Raw genomic sequence first — 12,110 nt, forward strand, 5'->3', positions numbered from 1 at the left:
TGGAAATGCAGCCATGATGATGGTGATGAATATTTATTATGGCTTTCTTTTAATCCTACTGAATGTATCGGCCGTTCTAATACCGATAGTATGTGGGTGCCTGTGTGTGTGTGCATGTGTATATGTGTGCACCGCCATCTACAGGCCAATGAGTGTACAGTCACTAAATGTACACATAACCTAATTTTTTTAGACCCCCCCATGGATGAAATTCTACGAAACTTGGCATACCCCCAGAGAATGCCAGGTCAATCATACACATAAAATTTGGTGCAGTTCTGAACATCTTAACTGAAGATAGGGGCGATTAAAGCAGAATAATATTGCATTTTAATTTTTTACCGGGGGGGTGCAAATCACAAATGAGTGATTATGGGCCAGGTTGATGTGGGCCCTTGAGACCAACATACCATAAAAGATTCTTCATCCTCAGTGCCATGGTTCAGGTAGTTATTTAGGAAAAACTGCTTTTTTTGCGGTTCGGGGGGCCCAGCACGGGGGTGGAGTGGCCCCTGGGGACGAAACGAAATTTTTCCGTAAAAGTCTAGTGGGGCTACATACCCACCAAATTTCATGTGCCCCGGTGGTTCGGTGAGTAAGATGAAGGGGAAAAAAAAATATATATATATAAAACTTTGACAATCCCTATATGACCGCTTCGCTAGCTTCGCTAGCGGCGGTCATAATAATGAAAGAGTTTTTGAACTTTAATGTCAGTAATGCTGATTATTCAATGATTCATTTGAATTTAAATATTTTAAATACTTTCACAGCAAAGATTATATATGCGATTAATTTAGATTAATTAATCACAGTATGTAATTAATTAGATTAATTTTCTTAATCGATTGACAGCCCTAATATATATATATATATATATATATATATATATATATATATGTATATAGTTTTTTTATATTACCTTGCCTACTCTACTCTCTGATATGTCCATATTTACTTTATGCTGGTCTCTAGACTTTATTCTTGCACTGTTGCCAGGGTTGGGTAGTAACGGATTACATGTAATCTGGATTACGTAATCAGATTACAAAAATCAAGTAACTATAATCAGCCCAGATTACAATAAAAAAATTGTGTAATCAGATTACAGTTACATTGTTGGGGATTACCTGATTACATTTTATCATGCAAACAATGAAACTTTTTTATGATAGCCAAGCTATCTTTTAATTTGACAAGCAGTTCATTCGGATGTTCACATTTTTTAGACTTTTTTAAGATATAGTTAAGAACAAAATTATTCATACCCCTGGCAAATATTGATTTTCTCCTTACCAATATGTTTTTTCTTACTTAAAATGACACTTGCACATGCCAAAAGGTTGCAAGACAATGTGGTAAAAACATGGAATAAAAAAAGTGTTATCTTTTTTAACATTTTTATGAAAAATTGCGTTTTCAAAATTATTCATACCCTTTTTAAACAATCACTGGAAACATCTTTATTTACCACCACAGCTCTCAAAATGGTTCATATAATACCCACCAAGCCTCTTCATGTCTCCACAATGATTGTAGACTGCACCTTTTTAGCAGCAATCTGGAGTTTGAGGCAGGAACGATTATTTGCCATCACTTTGGCCTTGTGCTCACTTTTTTGACGGATTGAGGTCCGCTCTAAAATGTTGATATTGTTCTCTGTTAACCATTTCTTGCCTTGTTTGGCTGTATGTTTTGGATCATTGTGTGGTTTAATGTTGAAATGCTGCCTTTTGGGGCAGCCATGGCCTACTGGTTAGGGCTTCGGCCTTTGGTCTTGCTGGTTCGACTTCACTAATTCACGGATTGGGATAAATGTAGAGACCAAATGTCCCTCATGGGATCAAAAGATATACTAACTTACATACTATTGGGGCAGGTCTCTCGGTACACTGCCTGATCTTTTCCTCCTAATCTTAATGTAGCCTCTTGTGTTACCGTCTACTTGGAGAAAGTTACCAGGTCCCCCTGGTTGAAAAACATCCCAAAATAATACATTTCTCACCCCCACAATTGAAATGGACATGGTGTAATTTGGGTTTAATGCTTCCCTTTTTTATGCCAATCTCAAGCCATGTCCCTGGGTCACAAAAATCCAGTGAAAGCTAAATTCTTTGTCCAGCTGTGCCCTTATAAAGGTTAAGCTGAGTTGTGCATGTTTGGAGAAGAGTGGAGAAAAATAGAATGAGAATTCTTTCATCAATTCTGTGGTGGTGTCTTTTACTTAATGGGCATATTTATTGAAGCAATCCTAAAGTAATCAGATTACGTTACATGTTTTTGGTAATCCAACTGATTACGTTACTGATTACAAAAATTGCCATGTAATTTGTAGTCAGTAATGGATTACATTTCAAAGTAATCTGACCCAACCCTGACTGTTGCACTGCTGGACTTACTCATCACCATCATCATGACACTCACTTACTCATCACCATCATCATGACACTCACTCACACAGAGCACCTTACCTTACTATGCACAGAGAATCACAGGCTCAGTCCCTGCACTGAAAAAAGTGATTTTGACATGTAGTAATTTTTTCTTAAATGAAACTGTATTTATATACTCAATTTGTTTGTGTTTTGCAAAAACTCATTTCAGATAAGTAATATCTGCAAGAAAAAAAGGGGTTTGCTTCAGATTTGTTTGTGTTTTACAAAAAACTAATTTCAGTTAAGTAATATCTGCAAGAAAAAAGGGTTTTGCTTCAGAGGCAGTGCTGCGCATGCGTTTATTTGGCTGCCAAAAGATGATTGTCCTCCATTTTGCAAACGGTTCCGTTGGCTTGAAGGGATCTGCACTTGAAATCTTCGCTTTTGACTTTTAACGGTAAGTGGTATATTATTAAACGTCATTTGACAGTCAGTTTACCATTACAAATTTGGAGTGTCTTTAATTGCCTTATTTGACACGATAGAGCTGTTTTCTTGAATATTTAAGAAATCGTCTAGCAAGCTAGCTAAAGTTAACTTTACCTAGCAGTTCTACTCCAATATAATGTTAACTGGGCTAACAAGTTCATCTTAAAGTTTACTTTTATTACCTCCTCGACGTAATTGATTGAATAACTTCAAAATGAATATATACCTTAATGTTAGACAATTTAGGTCGTTGAAACTCAGTGGACCCATTAAAGTTTGTACAGTTAACATTAGCTGCTAACTGAATTGGAACCAAAGATTCTAGAGCGCTACGCGCAAGATGGATTACTGGCTGGAAAATACATTGGATATGTTGAAGTACGTTCTATGACTCCATGGGCGCCATTTTAATAAGCTCAGGTGGCGTCACAGACGCTGGCCACCGTGGGAAACATGTGGCGTTATCCTGACATCAGCATAACTTTTTATCGTTCAGAGATATTATACGTGATTATATTAGGAAAAACGAATTATATATTATACATATTCGTTATACATCATTTATCTACAGGAATAGTTCTCTAATAATTTTCGGTAACTTTATACTGAAGGTAAGTTGAGCTACATTCACTGCACTAAGCTCCCGTAGCCTAGGGCTAACATAGGATTTTGACGACTGATTATAGACTAAAATTGTCATTTAACATAAATGTACTTTCTTGAATAGCATAAGCAGTAATACAGAATCGTATTTGGACCATTTTAATATCTGGTCAAATAAATAAATGAACGGTGTTAAGTGTTGGTTATAGTATTTGTCCAAGCGATGGGCTTTAGACAGCAGCACGAGTCTGTTCAGGTTATATTATAACGTTAACGTTAACGTTAGTACAAACTCCAGAAACGTCTTGTTTATTGGCAGGAGCGGTTACGGTTTTAGACCTATATTAATCTAGAATCTAATTTAATCTAATTTAATCTAATCTATCCTCGATGCCGTCTTTTTTATTTGTTATCAACGGAAGCACCGTCTCAGCTGAGGTGCTTTCCAGAGATAGCCCAGCAATTTCGAGGGAGAGGCTTAACGTTAAAGTTGTCAGGCGGAATTCAGGCTTGGGTAAGGTCATTTAATAAAATCACTCTAGAGGCATACATGATAAATGTGCTTTCTCGGAGACTGTACATTTGACCATTTTAATATCTGGTCAAGTAAATAAACGAACAGTGTTAAATTGCTAGTATTTGTCAAACGATGGCGCTTTAGACCGCAGCACGGGGGGTAGCGTTAGCTAACGTTACTTCCCATGGGGTGCTAACGTTAGATGCACAAACTCCAGAAACGTCCTGTTTATTGGCAAGAACGGTTATGGTTTTAGACCTATATTAGTCTATCCTCGATGCCCTCTTTTTTATTTGTTATCAACGGAAGCCCCGTCTCAGCTGAGGTGTTTTCTAGAGATAGCCCAGCGATTTCGAAGGAGAGTTTTGGCTTATAAGGCTTAAAGTTATCAGGAACTGACTCAAGCTGAATTCAAGCTTGGGCCAGGCGATTTAATAAAATGACTAGACATACATTGTCAAATTAGTTTTAGCTAAGAACACAAGGCAGGCACAGACACCCAAATAGTTAGTGAGAAGTCAGTCAATCAAACATTTATTACATATTATTACACAAGTATTAATTCTAAATATAGATTGTACAAAAATATCTTGACATATTTACAGATTTAATGAATTAGAAACATGAAAACATGACATCTTATTTATGAGTAACCTTTTTAAGTTTTCTGCATTGTTTTTGTACATTTTTGTGGCTTAACTCCCTATTTTTGAATTTCAGTGCATACTGCACACGGACACTGACGAATGTACAGACAAGTTTTGATTTCACCGCATTACTGCAGAGTGGTAAACTTTTGTACGTTGCTTGACTATGAATGGCCTGGTTGATTTTAGAGCATATGTTTTCTCTTGTCATTTTTTTGTCATTGAATTCTTCCCTAAATACTTGTTCACATTCATTGCAAAATTGCAGGAATAGATCTGATGGAACTAGAAGTGAGCCGAAATCTGATTGTGTTGTGTCGTATGCCTTGTGGTGGATAAATAAATGTGCTGGGTCATTAATTTGTTTTTCAGGGGACAGGAGTACACTTCTGCATGTGTCACACTCATGTGCAGTTACACAGCGACGACACAGATAACCAGCAATGTAGGCTAGAGTGTTCTGCTCAGGGATGTCAAGGTAGACACTGGTGTATGGCGTGCTTTTTGTTTGTTGCAAGATAGAATTTGCAGATTTTAATTTACTCTGTGGTGTCTTGCCTATGTCTTTCAGTGTTGAGACATATTTGTCAGTGTCTGGGACACAGTTAGCCCCAACAACTGGTCTGATTAGTTCTGCCACCATGACCATCCTCAGTGCACACCTGAACTCCTTTGCCGAAGGGTTATCACGACAACCACCTTTCCTCCTCACTGTAGCAAACAGATTTTCGACGATGTCCTGATTTAATCTGGAGGTGAACATATATTGCAGCTTGTGAGTGGACTGTAGGTGGTCCCACAGCTGAGTGACAGAAGCTATAGCGAGTAACCATCCTTTGATGAAAAGGACATTTTTTGATCCCACTACCTCTAAGTTTTTAAGGACTGGAATGCATGCCTCAAAGAATTTCAGATGGCCAGATTTGTGCGAGAGTGGGCGCTTAAGTGGTTTTGTGTCCCTGAAAAACCTGCCATTAAAGGAGTCGAACAAGCTGTCTATGAGTTCTATAAACTCGGCTGTATGAACAGCTTCTCCAGGGATTCTGCCTAAGGCCACGTAGGTGTAAAGACCTGCTGCAACAGTGTGGCTCAGTACCTGGGCTGCTTTGTTTACCCTCATCTTTGAGAAGCTGTTTAGTTGAAAATGGCCTTTTGTTAATTTTGGTGCCTTTCGAATTGGCAATTGGGAATCAAATTCAAAAAACTTCCGGAGGTATGACCACCTTACAGTTTTGGGTGTTTGCTGTTTAATTCGAAATGTATACTTTTCAAGATTTGACCTTGTGTTTTTCAGCAGGTGTGGCGGATCATGCAATGCAAAGATTTTTTCTTCAGCATGTACAAAGAAAGGCTGCTCAGGGGTGATGCCCAGCAGCTTAAAAAGTGAGACATTACCTGACCCCTGGTCACAGACCACAACTTTTGGAAGTAGGCCTATTGCCCTAATTTTATCCAAACACTCTTTTAGAAGAGCCTGTAAAATGTTTGCTGGGGCAGCATCTTTAGAAAGGAAATACCCCACAGGCTGCTTCCACTTCCCAGTCAAACCCCTAACCATAAACACCAAAGCATGGTTTGCCATACGCGCCGTCTTTCCCTGGGAGCCAAAATCTTCGAATCCCTCCACACTGTCACTACTGATGTTGTATGACAAGCCTGATCTTAAGCTCATCTCATCGAACGTTACCACGCACAGTCGGTCCTGTTGGGTCATGTCATTGACACGACTGGCTAACAAGTCAAAGACAGTGGGAGAAAATCCTGGCCTTATCTCCATCCCACTGAGCCACCGGCGCAGAGATGGTACTGATGGTAGCTTAAATATACGTTGGCAAAATTTATATGCTCGTGGCCCTTGATGGTAAAGAGAAAGTGCAATGACTTTGTCGGAGTGTGTCCATCTCCTCCCTTTCAGTTTACAGCTACGGCTGGAATTCCGCAGCTGTGCAGCGAAGAAGGAGAGTGCTGGTTCCTCCAAAAAATACTGAGCACTTCTAATTAAATGATCTGGTGACATATCTTTTTCTAATTTTACCTTGTTAAGACACTGCTGTAATTTCTGCACTTTTTTTTTCAATCTAAATGTCCTTAGCCGTTCTTTCTTTAAAAGACTTAGATGTTTTTTAGGCCTTGGAGCTGCAGCAGTATCATTCCCTGTGTCAGGAGTTGGAGTCACAGATGGAGACTGAGTCAGACAAGCAGAGGTGGAGGGGGTGACCAGGTCAGCGTCAGTGATGGGCCGGCTGTAGGTGTGATCTGCCGGAAGACCATGCACTGAAAGTGCAAACATAAAGCACTTTCTATTTAAAAAAAACTGTTTATGTGAAAGCATCTTAAAATGTGTCTATGGAAGTGAGTTTAACATTGACATTAAATATTATTTTGAGTTCACCTTTTAGAGATGTTCCTTTTTTTTTTAATATCCTCCGTGTACTTTTAAGTAGTTGAGGTTGGTTGGGCAGATTGAATAAGGTGGGCAATGCATTCCAGTTTAGACGGTTTCTCAAGTGACTTCAGAACTGGCAGGCTTCAAAATGTTCAGCACATAAGCGGCAATTGGCATTTAAGTAACTAGCTGTCCTTTTCACCAAGTCTTGCCTTCGACAGTTTTGCACCCATTTCTGGCACCTAGCAAAAATGAACAGATGTGGATAGAGATGTCACGGTGTGATCAGACCGTAATGGTAACGTTACTTATGGTAATGATGTGTGTGAAAAAGAATATCCTTATAGGACAATAAAGACTCTATATACTATAGGCCTACTATTATTTTAAGCAGAGGTTTTTGGTAACTTTAAGGTAAACTGATGTTATGTTAGGCTATGTCTAACATCATGTCATCATGATGCTCAGTGACATCTCATCTCAACCTTACATGAGTGATACTATCTTATGTGCCTGTGTTTAAGCATGCTGTTAACAAAGGGTTAACTTATATGGGTAGAAAGAAGAATGATGTTAAAATGTAAGGTAAGCTATAACGTTAGTTAATTAGCCTGCTAGCTAACATTATATACGGTCTTGCAATGGGAATACATATGATCTACAATATATACATACAATATCTACATTATCTGTCTAAATAGTATACCTCTCCTTATTCAATGGGAACGTGAAAAATGATAAATCTGGCCGATCGCACTGCCTGTTCTTGCAGTTAATTGCTGAGCAAAATGCTCTGGATGTAACGGCCATTGTTGTTAATGACAACAAACAGCTGGCAACGGCAAAAACAGCTGTTCAGGTGGGCTCATAGAATTGGAACTCTGAAATGTTGCGCTGAGCTTATTAAAATGGCGCCCTGTCGGGCTCAGAGCGTACTTCATGCCTATGACGTGACTGATCTATCTTGCTCCGCTCTAGAATCTTTGATTGGAACACAGATCTTGCCTGAAATATGGTTGACCTTAACGTTGCTAGTTAGCTAACCGAACACGTTATGCAGCAGACCAAACACGTTTTCACCGACCCCTGTGGAGTCAACTGACACTTAACTTGAGCAATGCCGAGTTTGCAAAATACATTTGTTTGGAGACTCAGAATGCAGGCCAAGGTACATGTAAAAAGGAAAGAAATAGGACGCATGTTTTGTGAGTGATTAGGTCAGGTCATAACTCGACAATGTTGGGCAAAAGCCACATTTACGCTAGGTTTAGAAACGTGTTTATTTATTCTGTCAGTAATGGAGTACCACTATTTCATGTCATCGCCAGCGCTGAATATGCATGGTGGTGGCATTTCTCAAACTCAACAGCAGTGCAAGATCTGGACAGGCTGATGCTATGCACCTGTTAAGCAGATATTGCTTGAACATTTTATTTGTTCCATGGTGTTGAAATTCGAAATGTTTTCCCTTCAAGGGGACAGTCAGACCAACAAGCAGGTCTGTGTAGCTATTGTTGGTAGATTGTAAGATAATGTGTCAAATGTCAATTAAATGAAGTGTCAAAATCGTTTGATTAACTAGTACCATTTGTGTATGTATTAAATAAGTATATTTCATAAATGTATACTTTATATTTATATTATAAATGTGTTTCTATCCTCTTTAGTTACAGGTATTGAGAAATGTCCTTGCTTGATGACTGGATCAGGAAATGCCTGTGATGCTTGGGTATTCAGGCAAGCTACAGGTCAAAGATGCGTAACCTTGGATGTCCAGTGACCGCCGTTTTCCAGAAGAAGAAGGTCATAAGTTCCAGAAGAAGGTTTAAAGGACATAAAATGACCAAACATTTGAGGATTTTGCAAGGTGTAAGTTTGTATTACTATTATTGTTTACTTCTCTTACATATTACATACAATGATCACATTGGATCTGTTTCTGCTATTTGCAACTGCCATCACTTATAGTCACCCTACTCACACATTGCTCTTATGTTCCTTATTACAACATAGCGACAGATAGAGGCATTATAATTTTGTGTCTAACTATAACTGGACTCCTCAGGGTTGATACGACTACATGAGTCGTCATACATTTACCCACTCACTCATTTTCCCGTTGCTCACATTGTTCCTTCCCCAACTGGTACACTCACTTATTAGCCTGATGTCGTTATACTCAATTCCTGTCAGAATTTAAGTCTGGCGCTGCTTCGTTGGGACGTGATTATGGGGTGTGTTTCAACCAATACAGGGGAAAGAAATGCTTGCCAAATGGCTGTTTTCTGTTGCAAAGCACTCTGAACTGAATCTTCCGTATTAAAAGTGCTTTATAAATAGAGGTTATTATTATTTAGAGTATTGATTGTATTTTCACAAAATAATTAATATCCCTGTATCTGAACAGACAGAGACTGTACATCTGAGGAGGGAGGCAGCCATCAAGACCCCGTGCCTTTATTTTGGTGAAGATGATGATTCTCTCATACATGTACATGGTAAGTAACACTAACCAAGGGCATGTTGAAATTGCAATAAAAATTGCATTTTTATGCCAATTTTTAAGCCAAAAACCTTTAAGCCAGCTCCCAGCTCGTACCTTTTCTCAAGCATCAACCTAAAGCAGCTTTTTAACTTTTGTACAGGATATCCATGGCAAGGAGGTGTCAAGAGAAAACCACCCCTTGGAACATGAGGACATCGGCATCGTTGTGGATGGAGGCATCATTTTGGAGGAACCTTGGTCTGTTGCACAAGGCTGTGCAGTGAAGCCAGAGACTTTCTAATGAGGAGACACAGCACTCAAAAAATCCTCCAATCATGTGTTGTGAACTCGGTGCTGGAGTAAGGTTGGTGTCGTGAAGCCTTGCGCACGCGCATTTCTGCCAAATAGGATGCCCGATGAGTGCCAAAAAAGCATTGCATTATGGCTGCTGAGTGCAGGGACTTGCCTAAAAGGACTTTGGTGAAGCTAGGGGTCATATACACATTGAATCAATGTTGAACTCTTCAATACTATTACAAATTCATGCAAAAAGTTGTCATTCAGATGGATGGTGATAAGCTCCTACCCAAGGTTCTCAATCTTAAGAACCAAATCATTAGATGGGCAAGTGGGCCTCTTCTTTCTCTTCCCTGCTGTCTCTCTCTTTCTCTCTCTGTCTTTATCGTTCGTCCTCTCTCTCGGCACACTTTTACACACACACACAGTCATGATTGACTTGATTTGAAAGATTCAATAAATGGTTGTGAACCTTTCTTTCTTTCTCACTGTTTTTCTCTCATTCTTTCTTTCTCACTGTCTTTCTGTCATTCTGTCATTCTATCTCGGCACATTTACTTACACACGCACGCACGCACACACACACACACACAATCACTCACTGGTAAGGTGTTTGGCTTTGGTCAAAGGTTCACAACCATTTATTGAATCTTTCTTTCTCTCTTTTGGTGCTCACACTCTCTCTCTTTGGCACTACTGCCTTTGCTTTTGCTTTGGTTTGAGAGCGGGAAAATTATTATTTTTTAGAGCAAAGGGTCACAATGTGTGTTCATATGTGTGTTTCTGTGTTGAACATTTGTTTTAATAAAGACAGTTATACCATTTCTGTTTGAGATTTAAGTTAATACTATTTAACCTGAATTTGAAGTTTAACTTAATTTTTACCAATGAAATTATATACAAATATTAAGCAAATTCAACTAAATATATATGGCTGGATGTAGCTAAATTAAATTGAGTGCAAATGGTTACCTAAAAAAAATTAAGTAATTCTTGCATTAGAGAATATTAAGCAAATTCAACTAAATCTATATGGCTGGATGTAGCTAAATTAAATTGAGTGCAAATGGTTACCTAAAAAAAATTAAGTAATTCTTGCATTAGAGAATATTAAGCAAATTCAACTAAATCTATATGGCTGGATGTAGCTAAATTAAATTGTGTGCAAATGGTTACCTAATACTAATTTTTACTCAAAATATTTGATTGGAGTTTGCTTGGCTTGATTTAGTTGTAACTACTCAATTTAGTTTAGCTTTAATTGCAAGAAAATATTAAGCAAATTCAACTAAATCTATATGGCTGGATGTAGCTAAATTAAATTGAGTGCAAATGGTTACCTAAATAAAATTAAGTAATTCTTGCATGTCATTTTTTTCAGTGTGCCTCAGTCATTGAAAGCGCCTCTTGATTGATTAATCACCACCATGTGGATACTGTTTTTAGAATTGATTTAGATTAGGTGTTAGTTAGTATAATTTGTATTTTAGTATATTCATAATCTTCTACTGTCCTTATTGCTTAGAATGTTTTTTTTTTATATTATATACTTTTAATTACTTTTTTCTGCTGTTAGTGAATGTGTGTGTGATGTCTGTATGCTACTGAGACCTTGAATTTCCCCTTGGGGATAAATAAAGTATCTATCTATCTATCTATCTATCTATCTATCTATCTATCTAATAGTCTGAGCAAGTAGTCTCATCAACAAAGAGATAAGGAGTAAAAATGTAGCCTTCTGAAACTGGCTCGGTTACGCACTCTTGAATCTCGAATCTGAAAGTCTGTGGTGGGTCATTCCACGTCAATTCAACCAGGGCCCACACACTTAGGTCTCAAAAAATTCTGAAAATTACCAGGTGTACCTATGTTACCCAGGATTACATAAAATTACTTTTATCAATACTTTCCTAGATACAGCCAGTTTTACGGGGGGAAGGGGGTCGATTTGGTTCGGCCTTGTGAACTTTGACATAAAAAAGAGGCCGAACAAAATCGAAACCCCCCTCCCCCTGTAAAACTGGCTGTATCTTGGAAAGTATTGATCTTACATAAAAGTAATTTTACAGTGTGTCTCCTGGGTAACATATAGGTACACCTGGTTATTTTTTTAGATTTTTTTGAGACCTAAGTGCGTGGGCCCTGGTTGAATTGACGTGGAATGACCCTGGTCCTAATATCTAGAGCATGCTAATGAAGGAAACTAGGTTCATTATAATAATACAAATGTTAAGTCCTTCTAATTGTTTTTTTGTGTCTTATCAAAGGTCACTTGAGTTAATTACATGATGGGACTGGAGGAAATTGCTTT

General features: G+C 38.2%; 1 long non-coding RNA gene across 2 annotated transcripts; it reads left to right on the top strand.

The window, feature by feature from the left end:
• The first annotated feature begins 2,502 nt into the window (after positions 1–2,502).
• On the top strand, positions 2,503–9,943 carry LOC143103269 (uncharacterized). Of its 2 annotated transcripts, XR_012982760.1 has the most exons (4): positions 2,503–2,832; positions 8,685–8,886; positions 9,425–9,515; positions 9,663–9,943. It is a non-coding gene; the product is annotated as an uncharacterized LOC143103269 (long non-coding RNA). The 2 variants fall into 2 exon arrangements; XR_012982759.1 differs by lacking the exon at positions 2,503–2,832 and having other exon boundaries at positions 8,501–8,886.
• The last annotated feature ends 2,167 nt before the right edge of the window (positions 9,944–12,110 follow it).

This window comes from Alosa pseudoharengus, unplaced genomic scaffold, assembly GCF_046254945.1.
Source record: "Alosa pseudoharengus isolate Yale_2024_CS ecotype anadromous, Long Island Sound unplaced genomic scaffold, YU_APseudo_1.1 YU_APseudo_1.1_scf_4, whole genome shotgun sequence".
NCBI lineage: Eukaryota > Metazoa > Chordata > Actinopteri > Clupeiformes > Clupeidae > Alosa > Alosa pseudoharengus.